At 45.2% G+C, this 16,979-nt stretch overlaps 1 protein-coding gene and 1 non-coding gene across 11 annotated transcripts in view; both read left to right on the plus strand.

The window, feature by feature from the left end:
- The window catches only part of LARGE1 (LARGE xylosyl- and glucuronyltransferase 1), a 565,935-nt gene that overhangs the window by 284,361 nt on the left and 264,595 nt on the right, over window positions 1–16,979 (plus strand). The gene's annotated exons all lie outside the window — the stretch shown is intronic.
- TRNAD-GUC (transfer RNA aspartic acid (anticodon GUC)) lies at window positions 4,767–4,842 on the plus strand. Its single transcript has one exon. It is a non-coding gene; the product is annotated as a tRNA-Asp (tRNA).

The following is a 16,979-nucleotide window of genomic DNA, read 5'->3' on the forward strand; positions in this document are numbered from 1 at the left end:
CATAGTGGCTAAGGAATCATACACTTTACAAAGTGGTACCCCTCATTTTTCAAACACACACCTGACACCATACATACATAGTTATTACAGTATTATTGACTGTATTCCCTATGCTGTGCTTTCCATCACTGTGACTATTTTGCAATACTTCTTAATCCCTCCACCTTTCTCACCCAACCCCCAAACTCCTCCCTCTGGCAGCTGTCAGTCTGTTCTCTTTATCTATGAAGCTGTTTCTATTCATTTATTTTGTTGTTTAGATTCCACATTTAAGCCAAATCTATGGTATTTGTCTTTCTCTGTCTGACTTATTTCACTTAGCATAATACCCTCTTTGTCCATCCATGCTGTTGCAAAAGATTATATCCTTTTTAATGGCCAACTACTATTCTATTGTATATATGCACCAGACCTCTTTTATCCAGTTGTCCACGGATGTTTTGATTGCTATAGCATTGTAGTATGTAGTTTGATACACTTGGGTTGCTTCTATAGCATGGCTATTGTAAATAATATTTCAGCATTATCCTTTCAAATTAGTGTTTTGGGTTTCTTTGGATATATACCCAGAAGTAGAATTGCTGGGACATAGGCAGTTCCATTTTTAATTTATTTATTTATTTTTTTGTATTTTTCTGAAGCTGGAAACAGGGAGAGACAGTCAGACAGACTCCCGCATGCGCCCGACTGGGATCCACCCGGCATGCCCATCACGGGCGAAGCTCTACCCACCAGGGGGCGATGCTCTGCCCCTCCAGGCCAGCCGTCGCTCTGCTGAGACCAGAGCCACTCTAACGCCTGGGGCAGAGGCCAAGGAGCCATCCCCAGCGCCCGGGCTATCTTTGCTCCAATGGAGCCTTGGCTGCGGTAGGGGAAGAGAGAGACAGAGAGGAAGGAGGGGGGGGTGGAGAAGCAAATGGGTGCTTCTCCTATGTGCCCTGGCCGGGAATCAAACCCTGGTCCCCCGCACGCCAGGCTGACGCTCTACTGCTGAGCCAACCGGCCAGGGCCCCATTTTTAATTTTTTGAGGAACCTCCATACTGTTTTCCATAGTGACTGCGCCAGTCTGCATTCCCTTTATTCCACATTCTTGCCAACACATTCTTGATTTTTTGATGATAGCTGTTCTGAGAGGCATGAAGTGATATCTCATTGTGATTTTAATTTGCATCACTCTGATGATTACTGACATTGAGCATCTTTTCATGTGTCTATTGGCCATCTGTATGTCCTCTTTAGAAGAATGTCCATTCAGTTCCTCTGCCTATATTTTAATTGGATTCTTCCATATTTTGGGGTGTTGAGTTGTATGAGTTCTTTATCAATTTTGAATATTAATCCCTTATCAGATGTATCATTGGCAAATATCTTCTTTCATTCAGTAGGTTGATTTTCATTTTGTTGCTGATTTTTTTTTTTTTTTTTGCTGTACAAAAAATTTTATTTTGATGAAGCCCTATTTTTTTATTTTTCTTTTGTTTCTCTTGCCTGAGAACATATATCTGAAAAAAAAAATATTGCTAAGAGAAATGTATGAGATTTTACTGCCTATATTTTCCTCTCAGTTTTACAGTTTCAAGTCTTACATGTAAGTCTTTAATTCACTTTGGGTTTATTCTTGCCCTGGCCAGATGGCTTGTTTGGTTAGAGCATCATTCCGAAGCACAGAGGTTGCCAGTTTGACTCCCTGTCAGGGCACATACAGGAACAGCTCGATGTTCCTGTGTCTCTCTCCCTCTCTTCCTTCTTCTATCTTTAACATCAATTAATAAAAAAAATTTTTAAAGAGTTTATTTTCGGGTATGGTATAAGAAGGTGGTCTAGTTTCATTTTATTGCATGTATCTCTCCTATTTTTCAATCACCGTTTACTGAAAATATTGTCTTTACCCCACTGTGTGTTCTTGCCTCCTTTGTCATATATTTTTTTTATTCATTTTAGAGAGGAGAGAGAGAGAGAGGAGAGACGGAGAGAGGGAAGGGGGGGGGAGGAGCTGGAAGCATCAACTCCCATATGTGCCTTGACCAGGCAAGCCCAGGGTTTCGAACTGGCGACCTCAGCATTTCCAGGTCGACGTTTTATCCACTGTGCCACCACAGGTCAGGCCTCCTTTGTCATATATTAACTGACCATATTGGTGTGGGTTTATTTCTGGGCTTTCTTTTTAGTTCCAGTGATCTATGTGTATGTTTTTATGCCAGTAACATGCTGTTTTGATTACTATAGCATTGTAATAGGTAGTTTGGTATCAGTAGCATGATACCCCCAACGTTGTTCTTCTTTCTCAATATTTCTGTGGCTATTTAGGGTCTTTTGTGCTTTCATGCCAATTTTGAATTATCTGTTCTAGTTCTGTGGAAAATGCTATTGGTATTTTGATAAGAATTACATTGAATCTATAGATTGCTTTAGGCAATATGGACATTTTAACCATGTTAATTTTTCCTGTCCATGAGTACAGAATATGCTTTTGTTTATTTGTATTTTCTACAGTTTTTTTCTTCAGTGTCTTATAATTTTCCAAGTATAGGTTTTATAAAATAGCAATATCTTGCCTGACCAGGTGGTGGCACAGTGGATAGAGCATCGGACTGGGATGCAGAAAGACCCAGGTTCGAGACCCCGAGGTCGCCAGCTTGAGCGCGGGCTCATGTGGCTTGAGCAAACAGCTCACCAGCTTGGACCCAAGGTCGCTGGCTCCAGCAGGGGGTTACTCGGTCTGCTGAAGGCCCACGGTCAAGGCACATGTGAGAAAGCAATCAATGAACAACTAAGAAGTCGCAACGCGCAATGAGAAACTGATGATTGATGCTTCTCATCTCTCTCCGTTCCTGTCTGTCTGTCCCTGTCTATCTCTGCCTCTGTAAAAAAAAAAAAAAAAAAAAGCAATATCTTAACTGAGTGCTTACTATCTTCAAGAAGCACAACTAGCCCTGGCCTGTTGGCTCAGTGGTAGAGCATTGGCCCAGCGTGTGGAAGTCTCAGGTTCGATTCCCGGCCAGGGCACACAGGAGAGGCACCCATCCGCTTCTCCACCCTTCCCCCTCTCCTTTCTCTCTCTCTCTCTGTTCCTCTCCCACCTCGAAGGCTCCATTGGAGCAAAGTTGGCCCAGGCACTGAGGTTGGCTCCATGGCCTCTGCCTCAGGTGCTAGAATGACTCTTGTTGCAGTGCAGCAATGCCCCAGATGGGCAGAGCATCACCCCCTGGTGCGCATGTCAGGTGGATCCCTGTTGGGCACATGCGGGAGTCTGTCTCTCTGCCTCCCTGTTTCTCACTTCAGAAAAATACAAAAAAAAAAAAAAACACAACTAGAAAAATTATGAATTTTAAATATAAAATATATATTAGGATGTTTCAGACATATGAAGGGAAATATGGTATGGATATGTTAATTTCAGATATTATAAATACAATTAAATATATAAATGTATTATGTTTTATATTTACATATATAATAAAAATGTAAATTTATTTACATAATTTTATGTATTATACACTATATATAAGTGATATATTATTTAATATGGTATATAACAAACATATTAACTGTAATGAAATGTGTTTAATTAGATAAATTTAATACATTTTTATGACGGAGACAGAGAGAGGGACAGATAGGGACAGACAAACAGGAAGGGAGAGAGACGAGAAGCAGCAGTTCTTCATTGCAGCTCCTTAGTTGTTCACTGATTGCTTTCTTATATGTGCCTTGACCTGGGGGGGGGGGCTACAGCAGACTGATTGACCCCTTGCTCAAGCCAGTGACCTTGGGCTCAAGCTGGTGAGCCTTGCTCAAACCAGATGAGCCCGTGCTCAAGCCAGTGACCTCGCAGTTTCAAACCTGGGTCCTCTGCGTCCCAGTGTTACACTCTGTCCACTGCACCACAGCCTGGTTAGGCAAATTTAATACTTTTGAAGTGTTGCCACACATCATATGATATCCATAAGAGGATATAATAGCCAAGCTATCTCCCAAGTATAAAGGTTTCAAATATATAAATCAAAAACTGATAAAAAAAAAAAAAGGAAATAGGATATGTCAGGACAGTGTCAGCCAATGCAAATCATGGTGTTATAATGACAAAGGTATTTTTTAAATGTATTTGATATCAGTAGATATCAAGCTTCATATCCATAAAAATGGAATAAAAATATGTTACTGTGTATGAAAAAATTACGTGAATTGAGGGCACAAGAAAGCCTCATTAAATTCCAAACCATAAAAATTATGCAGGCCCCCACTCTTGACCACAAGGCAATAAAACTACACATCAAAACCAAACTTTTTAATGGAGGTTCAAAGTACTTGGATATCAGGGGATTGGGAAGGATTTTCCTAAATGCTTATTTAAGCCAAAAGGAAATAAAAACTAAAATCATTACCCATTTTGAAAACAGCAGAAGAGGAACATCTCACAGTACAGCTGACACAGTGTTCCCAAAGCTGTCACGGGAGATGTCTTAATAGCCGCCAGTGCCTTCATTATTCAAGAGTAGCGATGATGATGAATGAGTTTCGCATTCCACTTGGTAACTTAAATGAGAACAGTGGCATGGACCGGAGGAAACTGGGAGGAAAATGAAGTTAACTGCACAAATTCATGAAGTAAGAAAAATAGAAAAACAGAAAACCAAATTTAAACATTTTAAAGTTGGTTCTACGCATAAGGAAATGGCAGAACTCTGGCAAATTTAGTAATGAACAGTGGAGATAATATTAATAAGTTAGTGAGTAAGACAGTCTACAAGAATATGCATAATAGGCCCTGGCCGGTTGGCTCAGTGGTAGAGCGTCGGCCTGTCGTGTGGAAGTCCCGGGTTCAATTCCTGGCCAGGGCACACAGGAGAAGCGCCCATCTGCTTCTCCGCCCCTACCCCTCTCCTTCCTCTCTCTCTCTCTTCCTCTCCCGCAGCGGAGGCTCCATTGGAGTACAGGTGGCCTGGGTGCTGGAGATGGCTCCGTGGCCTCTGCCTCAGGCGCTAGAGTGGCTCTGGTTGCAACAGAGCGACGCCCTGGATGGGCAGAGCATTGCCCCCTGGTGGGCGTGCCAGGTGGATCCCGGTCGGGCACATGCGGGAGTCTGTCTGACAGCCTCCCCGTTTCTAGCTTCAGAAAAATACAAAAAAAAAAAAAAAAGAAAAGAATATGCATAATATAGTAATAACAACAACAACCAACATTTGTTTGGTACTTACATGCCAGAAACAATGCTAAGCATTCAATGTGGGTTATCTCATTGAATTTCCACAACAATCCTTTAGAATTAGTGCTATATTATGATCCTGTTTTGCAGATGAGGAACCTGAGATTAAAGACAATTTGGCAAAGATATCTCTGCTAGAAAAGGGTAAAAACAGGAATGGAGACCTTCAGCCTAGCCCTGGGTTTAACCCATACAGCATAATTCCGTGTCAAATCCATGCCGATTTAGGAAAGCACTGCGGTGGAGTCTTGTGTTTGCCTGAAACGTTTGTATACAGGCACACCTCAGGGATTTTGCGGATTTGGTTCCAGATGACCCCAACAAAGTGAGTCGTCATCTCTTTGCTGGTGGACTATCTAGCATTTAGTTTATAAAAAAAAGAAAAGAAGAGAAAAAGCAAAGCCACTGTGAAGTACGATGAAGTGAGGTATGCTTGTATATTACTGCCAATCGCCGGAGGCACTGTCAGCCCTCATTATTTTGAATTAAATTCGCCTTTTGAGGTTTGTCAGATCTAATAGGTAGCTTGAGTTCAGACTGCACATCATTGCATAATACAGCTTCCAGGTCCTAATTCTCAGGTTCCCTCTTCCACAGCTAGCCGCCTTTCGCCATCAAGCCAAAAGCCAGTGTTTCCTGGGATTCTTCTTCTGTGTGCTGGAGATTATTTCCAGATCATCTTATGCAGAAAGAACAGTTTGCGTTTTAACTTTATGCCATGTCTTCTCTCTGACTTTTTTTTTTTAGATTTTTAAATTTTTTTATTTATTTATTCATCTTACAGAGGAGAGGGAGAGAGAGAGAGAGAGAGAGAGGGAGGGAGAGGGAGAGGGAGAGAGGAGAGACAGAGAGAGAGAAGGGGGGAGGAGCTGGAAGCATCAACTCCCATATGTGCCTTGACCTGGCAAGCCCAGGGTTTCGAACCGGCAACCTCAACATTTCCAGGTCAACGCTTTATCCCCTGCGCCACCACAGGTCAGGCTAGATTTTTATTTATTGATTTGAGAGAGAGAGAGAGCCAGATCATAGTTGCTTCATTTTAGTTGTTCATTGATTGCTTCTCGTATGTGCCTTGACCAGGCAAGCCCGGGTTTTGAACCAGCAACCTCAGCGTTCCGGGTTGATGCTCTATCCACTGTGCTACTACAGGTCAGGCTTCTCTCTGACTCTTAATTAGCCAGGCCATGGGCTTATCTTCTCTCTCTGCACCCACACCCACAGAAATGGAAGCAGGAGTTCAAAGGCTGCTTCCCTTAGGGCAGTGTGGGTTTGGGAATTACTTACAGTCTCATTTTCCTACTTTGACTTGCTTATATTTATAGTTTTGCTTTTATGTCAACTTAAGTTTTATATATAATATAAAGCATGCAGTATATAATTATATATACATATATGTATGTGTTACCTGTATACATTATATGTATGATATACATCTTAATATATCTCAATATATCATATATAACTACATATCTAATACTTATATACTTGTATCAACGTATATGTTATATATTATATAATAGATAATATATAATACATATGAATCTATTACATATGTATAATAGTATATTGTATATAGTATAAAATGCATATACATATTATATAGACATATATTACATATGTATTTATAATATACTTACAGTGTGTTGGTAAAGTCATGGTGCACTTTTGACTGGTCACAGGAAAGCAACAAAAGATGATAGAAATGTGAAATCTGCACCAAATAAAAGGAAAACCCTCCCAGTTTCTGTAGGATGATGTGGCAGCATGTGCGCATGCGCAGATGATGAGGTAACACCGTGTATACAGCGGAGCAGCCCACGGCCATGCCAGTCAAAATGTGGATGGTACAGAGGAAAGTTTAATGTGTTCTGTGGCTCACTAAATTTGAATCCATAACCAAAGTGCAATGTGAATATCAGCACGTTTATAATGAAGCACCACCACATAGGAATAACATTACTCGGTGGGATAAACAGTTGAAGGAAACCGGCAGTTTGGTGGAGAAACCCCGTTCTGGTAGGCCATCAGTCAGTGATGAGTCTGTAGACACTATACGGGATAGCTACCTAAGGAGCCCTAAAAAATCTGTGCGTGCCTGACCTGTGGTGGCGCAGTGGATAAAGTGTCAACCTGGAAACGCTGAGGTTGCCGGTTCAAAACCCTAGGCTTGCCTGGTCAAGGCACATATGGGAGTTGATGCTTTCTGCTTCTCTCTCTCTCTCTCTCTCTCTCTCCCCCCTCTCTATAATGAATAAATAAAATCTTTATAAAAAAATAAATAAAATTATTAAAAAAATCTGTGCGTGAGCCCACATCGAACTGCACTGAATAGGTATGAAACTGGGAGAGTTTTCCTTTTATTTGTGCAGATTTCACATTTCTATCATCTTTTGTTGCTTTCCTGCATGACTTTACAGACACACTGTATATGTAATTTATAGTATAAAATGTATGTATATATATATATTATATAAACATAGATTACATATGTATTTATTTATAATATACTTATTATTTCACTGGGAGGGCATTTTCATTTTTTAGTTCACCATGTTACCAAAAATAGAAGTTGTCCCTTGCCCACTCCCTCCCCATCTGACGTTTAGAGCTCAGTGTAAATCTTAGGGAAACTGTTCTTGGCCATTCTGTTGATATTTGGGCTCCCCTGCTGTAGGTTGGCATGCTACTCTGTGCTTCCTTCTTCATAACACTTGTCAGTACATAGTTATCTATTCAACACTTTCTTTGTATGATTATTTGTTAAATACATTTGACACCTAAGTATTGGCTGTCAGTCTAACTCGTCCACTGCAGTGTGACATTGGTGTGGATGGACCCTCTGCTCTTGACCGCCCCGGCCCGCTGTGAGCATAGAGCCAGCACATAATCAACTGGGTAATGTTTGAAGGGAGAAGTCTCGGTAAGGATGCTGAGGCTGTCGTCCACCAGCCGGGAAGAGTCTCAGAGCAGTTAACTGTCTTTATGAATATGGAAAGGGAAGTATGATGTCTTATAGTCTAAGTATGTATCAACCTTTGCTCAACGAAGAGGTTCCTACACATAAAGAAAGAATGGATTATTCAGGAAAAGACATTATTGTGAAGATTGAGCATTTGGGAAAAGATCAAATAAGATATTGCCAGATACAAAAATAAATAAATTTTGGATTAAAGACTTAAGTTTTAAAACAGAAACATTAAACAAAATTAGAAGAAAATATGAAAATTTTTAAGGTTGAAGAAAATTTGTACATACCCAAGAGAAGTGGGAAAAAAATTGTCAAAGGAAAACTCTAATAGATTTGATTAATTAAAATGGAAAAAAAGGGTGGGGGGTATTTTGAATGTCAGTTAGCAACTGAGACAATTTAATGGCAGATGAAAAATTAGGAAATTTATACTTGAAACACATAGTGTGTCACATATAAAGAGCTCTTACAAATCAATAGAAAAATAGACCATTGGATAAATAAAGGATAAAAATGAAGGATTTCACAAAAGAAGAAAAGCAAATGGTAAAAAATAATAATCTAATATCACTAACTATTTAAAGAAATAGAAAAACAAGATAATATCTAAGTGTCAAAGGCTTTAAAAAAATTATTACTCAATATTGCCAAGTATCCACTGTGAACAACTCTCATGAAAGTGTCTGTTGTAAATGAAAGAATCGTCTTTTTTAAAAATAGTTTTGTAGTCAGTATCAAGATTGTTAGGCTCTGGCCAGTTGGCTCAGTGATATAGCACCGACCCGGCGTGTGGATGTCCTGAGTTCGATTCCCAGTCAAAGCACACAGAAAAAACGACCATCTGCTTCTCCACCCCTCCCCTCTCTCTCTCTTTCTCCCCCCCTCTTCCTCACCCTTCATCTCCTGCAGCCATGGCTCGATTGGCTCAAGCAAGTTGGCCTCAGGTGCTGAGGATGGCTCCATGGCCTTCTCCTTAGGCACTAAAATGTGGCTCCAGTTGCAATGGAGCAACAGCCCTAGGTGGGCAGAGCATCACCCCCTAGTGGGCTTGCTGGGTAGATTCCAGTCAGAGTGTATGTAGGAGTCTGTCTTTCTGCCTCCCCTCCTCTCACTAAAAGTTAAAAAAAAATTGTTACAAACATATACAAAACATCCTGCCATATGATGTGGAAATTCTTTGCTTGTGGAAACAGAGTGAGTCAATGGGTTTCATCATGGTATTGTTTACAGTAGCAAAAATCAGACACAGCCCAAATCCTAACAGTGAGGAAAAGATAGTGAGGTTATGGGTACAGCCTCACAAACAGATAAAGTATTTAAAATAAGGTTTTTTATTGATTTAATAATAAATATTGAATGTTGCTTGAATAAATGAAAAGGGAAAATAGCTTTGATTTAAAATTAAGTTTAAAAAAATACAACACTCCTTCTCCCAAATTTAAAGGTGTCTATATTAGTTATATACTTACTACAAAAGGAAGAACACGTGGCAGTAGGTTCTCTCTGGATACTGAGATTCTACTGGGATTTTTCTCTTTTTATTACATTTTACAAAATCTTCACAGTAGTGCAGTTTTTAAAAAACGCTTTTTTCTTCTGAAAGAAGTAAGGGAAGGAAGGAAGGAAGAGAAGAAAGAGAAAATAGTGGGGAGGAAGAACCTGATGGTTTCCCAGTGTGGCAGGCAGCACTGTCCACGGGTGTGAGAGCAGGCGCCCATGGTGAGGGCCAGCCCACCTGCACGTGTGTCCTGGGTGTCCCGGGTGCTGCTGAGGGCCGGCCCACCCGCACGTGTGTCCTGAGTGTCCCGGGTGCTGCTGAGGGCCAGCCCACCCGCACGTGCGCCCTGGGTGTCCCGGGTCCTGCTGAGGGCCAGCCCACCCGCGTGTGCGTCCTGGGTGTCCCGGGTGCTCCTGAGGGCCAGCCCACCTGCATGTGCGTCCTGGGTGTCCCGGGTGCTCCTGAGGGCCAGCCCACCTGCATGTGCGTCCTGGGTGTCCCGGGTCCTGCTGAGGGCCAGCCCACCTGCGTGTGCGTCCTGGGTGTCCCGGGTGCTGCTGAGGGCCGGCCCACCCGCGTGTGCGTCCTGGGTGTCCCGGGTGCTGCTGAGGGCCGGCCCACCCGCGTGTGCGTCCTGGGTGTCCCGGGTGCTGCTGAGGGCCGGCCCACCCGGGTCCTGCTGAGGGCCAGCCCACCTGCGTGTGCGTCCTGGGTGTCCCGGGTGCTGCTGAGGGCCGGCCCACCCGCGTGTGCGTCCTGGGTGTCCCAGGTGCTGCTGAGGGCCGGCCCACCCGGGTCCTGCTGAGGGCCAGCCCACCTGCGTGTGCGTCCTGGGTGTCCCGGGTGCTCCTGAGGGCCAGCCCACCTGCATGTGCGTCCTGGGTGTCCCGGGTCCTGCTGAGGGCCAGCCCACCTGCGTGTGCGTCCTGGGTGTCCCGGGTGCTGCTGAGGGCCGGCCCACCCGCGTGTGCGTCCTGGGTGTCCCGGGTGCTGCTGAGGGCCGGCCCACCCGCGTGTGCGTCCTGGGTGTCCCAGGTGCTGCTGAGGGCCGGCCCACCCGCGTGTGCGTCCTGGGAGTCCCAGGTCCTGCTGAGGGCCAGCCCACCCGCATGTGCGTCCTGGGTGTCCCGGGTGCTGCTGAGGGCCGGCCCACCCGCATGTGCGTCCTGGGTGTCCCGGGTGCTGCTGAGGGCCGGCCCACCCGCATGTGCGTCCTGGGTGTCCCGGGTGCTGCTGAGGGCCGGCCCACCCGCATGTGCGTCCTGGGAGTCCCAGGTGCCTCCTCGTCTGCAGCAGGGCTTGCGGGTGAGAACCTGGGTGGAACAGCACCCAAGAACTCCGTAGGGCTGTGTGCATTAGTGAACCCACATTTTCTTACATCCATCTTACTGAGGGTGTCTTTATAGGACAGGTAGTGGAGCCCAGTGGGGAATGAGGTCAGCAAGGGCTTGCTTCGCGCCCTTTCAGGGCACCCCAGGGACTCTCTCTTTGCATTGTTTGTTTTCTCAGAACAGAATTGGGTCCTCGGTTCCAGACTGATTTTAGTATGATGACAGTTCCCCAGGAGAAGGTGCTGAAACGCTTTCTTTAAAACTTGAGTGTTTGCTTTGCTGCAGGTAAAACAAACACACAATACACTAGTAGAGATGGCTTAAACAGCCTCTTTATTTTTCTCACACAGCAAGAAGCCCAAGGGCAGGCAGTTCCATGAGACATGGTCATCACCATGGGGGTTCTCTTGGGTTCCTCAGGGTCACAGTGGTCATAGCAAATGCAGCATTCATCTCCTCACAAGGTGGTGGGAAAGAAGAAGAAAGCTTTCTCTCTCCCTCTCTCTGCCTCCTCCTCTCCCTCCCTCTCTCTTTCTCTCTCCCCTCCCCCCTCCATATCTCTCTCTCTCTCTCTCTCCCTGTCTTGGAATCTTGTCCCCCAAATCTCCCAGGAAACTTCCCATCCTTGGCATTGGCAGAATTGTCATCCACCGCGTCTGTCTGCAGGGAGGCGGGAGGCAGGGGTTCCCTGTGTCTCTCTGCTTGCAGTCTGCCCAGCAAAGCAGTGGGATAGTGGCTGGTGAGGACCAGCAGGCTCACACTCCCCTCTGTGGATCTGCTGGGAGAGGGAAGGGCATTGGTAGGAAGCAGGGGTCATCAATATACTTAGCAAGCAGTGTTGCTCTCCCTCACTTTTCTTTTCAACCTGTGACGTCTGACTTAACTAGTTTGGTGTTGGGCTTGGATAACTTCATTGGAATTTTCCAAGGCGCTCAGTCATACCTGGGGGAAGTTCCCAGCCCCTCCAGGCTCAAGCGGAATGGGCTTGCAGTAGTCCCCATTTTCTCAGGAGCACAGGAAAACCTGATGCGAACTCGAATGAATAGATAGCGGAATCTCACCTAATTAAGAGGTCCGCACCTTGGTAGAAATCAATCAAAAGATAAGGGTTTGCTGATGCACACTATTCCAGGAGAATTTGGATGTTGGAAAGCTTATGTCTTCTCCAGACTGGAGTGAAAACGAACGGAATTGGGAGCAGTGCAGTATCTCATCAGTTACCAGCTGGGTCTTCAGGGACAGCTTCCCACATGATATGGGACTGGGAGCTGGGCGGGTGCTCCTATGATTTCCAAAAGTGAAGGGGGAAAGGGGCGTGTTCCCCACGCGAGGTCTATCATTGTCGAGGACGGGTGGTTTGAGGAGTGTGGAGAGAAGGCGTGGAGCTTTCCATCTTGCTCTGTGCATTAATGGCAGGCTTTTGTTGCCCAAAGAAGAGAACACCTTTTCCGCAAGCAGAACTCCTTTGCCTGCTCATTACCTGCTGAGCTTAGCTATAAAACTTTATGCCCTTATCATGGCACCTTTTCTCTCAGAAAAGAAAGAAATGCATTTCTTTTTATCTGCCTGCTACATCCTTCTATTTTTTCATTTACAAAGCCAACACCTTTTGATAGTAGAAGAAACTAATAAACCAGATCACTTAAAGCATCACCCAGGACTGTTCAGCATGCCCATAGGAAAAAACAAATTGGGTTATTTTTACCTTCTGGCCCTCAGTGTCTATATAATCAATATGTTCACATTTAAATTAAAAACAAATTGAATATCTGCTGTATGCATATACCTTGAAAAGCTCTAGGGGGGGTTTCTGAGGTTAAAGCAGTGGGTATCCCACAAATGAGGCTCCTGTGGGGAGACCCATGTGTACCGAGTGCATTACGCACTCAGTAATCAAGGTGGAGAGAAGCAGCATGCTTAGTAACGGTGAGTGTGGACGTAACTGGCCATATACTTGGAAAATTGAACTTCCATTTTATAGTGTGTAGAATCTATTTAAAAAGCAATGTCCTCGACCTATTCAGTGGGTTCGGGGGGGGGGGGGGCAGAAAAGGGAGCTGGATGGGTTAGGCATTGTTAAATTCGTCCCTGAGGTTCTGCGTCTCTTAGTTACTAAATGACTTGCAATGGAATGGCCCTGTAGGCCATTGCTAACATGAACAGATCAGTCCAAGACCCTGATCTTAAGGTTCTCAGGTCCAGAGACCTTGTGGCAATAGGGGTGTTTTTGGTGGATGAATGGAAAATCAAGAAAGGATAGACTTGGTTCATCTACCTAAAACTTACCTTTTTACATATGACAGTTCCTAAAGAGAAGGTGTAGAAGGGTTTTTGGTTAAAAGACTACCCTCATCCTTTCCAGGTGACGACCTTGGAAGGCAGATTGATTTCAGCAGCCAACTAGACAGGGTTTGGACCTGTTAGATAGGGCAATAGTAGAGGGAGAAAGGGATCAAATTCAACAGCTGGCATACTGGTACAAGCTGGTGGGTGCATGGCAGTGTCACCTAAATCGGGAAAATGGAAGGCTTTGGTGGGAAGAGCACGAGTCCTGTCATGTAGACTCCCACTTAGAGATGGTGGGCAGGACGTATAATGTACATTCCTGGGAGCTGTCCAGAAGGATACAGGCTCAAACTTAGTGTGATGTTTTTTCCCTTAAATAATTACAGAGTGCAGGATAAGCAGGGGCACAGGTGTGCCATTCTCTGTGCCTCTGGCTGAGAGGTGAGCCCTGGTTGGGGCTCTGCTAATTATATCCTGGGACTGGGGTCGGCAAGAACTTGTTCTCTTCTTGTGTAGGGAAGGCATGAGAGTGCTCTTGACTTCGTGAAGCGGACATTTGGGGCTCAGACACTAGGGAGCTTAGGTTGAGCTGTTTGGAGAATGAATGTTAAGCAACAACAGCTGTCCAGCACCTGGAACTTGGAGTCCCTGGTTCAGTGTGAAGTTGAGTGTAGGGTGAGGCTTACCTGCTGGGCAGAGGAGTGCTCAGTCCAGTGAGAGGTGGACCCCTCATTCTGGGAGAGGGACAGCCATGGTCCTGGCTAGCTTATAGCTGCTGGCCAAGAGAGACCCCATTGAATCAGCCACTGGACAGTCTTGCCCGTTTAAACTTCAGTCTTTCATTTATAAGCCTCATTTAATTCTGTTCCTTATTTGTGGGGGTACGGAGTTGTCACTTTTTCTTGAAGTCAGGGTGCAGAGGACTCTAACCCCTATGTCCTCCCTCCTTCCTGGTACTTCCATAACTCCGAGTAGTGCATTATTCTCCACGAGGTCCAAACTGAGGCAAACTTGTACTAGGGTACCGGGATCAATTCAAAATTCTGCTTGTGGGCCCTGGCCGGTTGGCTCAGCGGTAGAGCGTCGTCCTGGTGTGCAGGAGTCCCGGGTTCGATTCCCGGCCAGGGCACACAGGAGAGGCACCCATTTGCTTCTCCACCCCTCACCCTCTCCTTCCTCTCTGTCTCTCTCTTTCCCTCCCGCAGCGAGGCTCCATTGGAGCAAAGATGGCCCGGGCACTGGGGATGGCTCCGTGGCCTCTGCCTCAGGCACTAGAATGGCTCTGGATGCAACAGAGTGACGCCCCAGAGGGGCAAAGCATCGCCCCCTGGTGGGCATGCCGGGTGGATCCCAATCGGGCGCATGCGGGAGTCTGTCTGACTGCCTCCCTGTTTCCAGCTTCAGAAAAATGATGCCAAGCGTGGTGGCGCGCGCCTGTAGTCCCAGCTACTCGGGAGGCTGAGGCGGGAGGATCGCTTTAGCCCAGTTCTGGGCTGTAGTGCGCTATGCCGATCGGGTGTCCGCACTAAGTTCGGCATCAATATGGTGACCTCCCGGGAGCGGGGGACCACCAGGTTGCCTAAGGAGGGGTGAACCGGCCCAGGTCGGAAACAGAAAAATGAAAAAAAAAAAATTCTGCTTGTTTATCTACATACATTTTTCTGAGTTGTGACTAGCACTATTGAACAAGGTGCCTCCCCTGTTGATGTTCTGGGCCAGAGAATTCTTTGGGGGCCTTTCCTGTCTGAGGATGTGTGCCATCCCTGGCCTCTACCCACTAGATGCCTAGTAGCACCTTCCCCTCGGGTTGGGATGATCAAAGATGTCTCTATTCATTGCCAAGTGTCCCTTAGCAGGTAAAATCGCCCCAGGTTGAGAACATGCATTTGAATCTGACAAAATTAGGGGCAGCTCCCCCCCCCCACACACACACACACATTTAGGCAAGCCCTGACTGGCTATGATGCATGTGAAGGCAATGGGGTGGAAAATTCAAGCCACTAAGTCAGAGACCAGCCAAATGGACCTAGGTCTAATTATTCCCAGCCACATGAAAAGTAAGCAACGTCCAGATGCTGGCAGTCCTGGCCACATTACTTGTAGACTCCGTGCTGCTATCCATTCATAACTCTCCAGCCTCCTTTGGGACTCTAGGGAGCCATATTCTCTTTGTTTTCTAATTGAAACATGCAAAGCAAACCAGAATCATTTCTACGCAAAGTAACTTTGAATAGGAAACTTGGAAACATTTCAAGTTTTCATCCCTTGTTGCACCAGGCCACCAAATTGATTTTGAGAAGAGGAGCTCGTAGGTGTTAAAAATGTGAGTTTTTCTTGCTCAAGAACCATAGACAATACTTCATAGTCTGTTAATTCCATCTGCTTCCCGTGATAAAGTCAAAGCATTACATGGGGGTGTCAGAAGGGCCTGGGCCCCATTGAAGTGCTTTTCCTGAAGGTTCAGAAGAGGTGAGTTGCAATCCCAAATCATTCACTAGCGGTGTAACTTGGGACAGTGATGTTTTAAAAGTCTTACTTTCCTGGATACAAAGTGGAGATATGAATTCCTTACTTCCTTCATTCACAGAATTATTTCAAGAACCCAGTGAGATAATTGGTTTGAAACTGTCGTACATGAGAAAGTGCTGTACACACACGATTATTGTTGTCCTCATTCCTGTTATCTTTTTCCAAGGTGGACGTTTCACAAACTGACCTGTTAAATAATCTATTCAAATACTCAACTCCCTCGGCTGGATAACTCATCCGAGGAGAACATTTTCATTAGATTTAACCACTTACCCTGGCTGAATTAAAGAACCCCAGTGGGTTTTACAGCTCACTCCTCCCTAAATAATAGGTTTGAAGAGGAAACAGGAAGGAGATGATCAACGTCTCATTAATAGGCATACTGGTGTTGCAGAAGCTCCCCTTTCTCACCCCCTAGTATTAACGTGCTATTGTTACTTAACCTACGTTGTGTCCCAGAGTGGGCTTGTTGCCTTTCCATTGCGGATACATAATACGTAAGCTCTGCCCTCCAGCAGCAGCCATTGTAAGAAAGCAAGTATTCACCACTGGTGGCAAGGGTGGTAAGGCATTGGCGTTCTGAGCTCACTCACTGTGATTGGGCCTGCATTCTACTTGCCATGTGATGAAATATTTCCTGTTTCTGCATTCAGCTCACTAGTGCAGATTTGTCAGGCGTTCTAAGGGGCTTCCACATACATCATCGTATTGTCAGTCTCCCAGAACAAGGAGGTGTCTGTACCTATTTTTCCCACGTGGAGTCTGAGAAGGAAACTGATTGGACTCCAACTTGTGATTTTCATACTCTTGAGTTCAGTGCTCATTTCAGTACGTTACTTCGGGGCAAGAATACTTAAGTATTTCCAGACCAGGGTTTTTTGTTTTAAGTAAGAGGAAGAAAGATAGTGAGACAGACTCCTCCATGCACCCCAAATGGGATCCACCTGACAACCCCTGTCTGGGGCCAGTGCTCAAATCATCCAAGCTATTCTCAGTGCCCAGGGCCGATGCTCAAATCAATCTGAAATCATTGGTGCAAGAGAGGAAGAGAGAGAGAGAGAGAAGGGGGAGAGGGAGCAGGAAAGAAGCAGATTGTCACTTCTCTTGTGTTCCCTGACCAGGAGGAATCAAACCTGGGACTTCTATGTGCTGGGCCGACA

The sequence above is a fragment of the Saccopteryx bilineata genome, chromosome 1 (genome assembly GCF_036850765.1).
Source record: "Saccopteryx bilineata isolate mSacBil1 chromosome 1, mSacBil1_pri_phased_curated, whole genome shotgun sequence".
NCBI lineage: Eukaryota > Metazoa > Chordata > Mammalia > Chiroptera > Emballonuridae > Saccopteryx > Saccopteryx bilineata.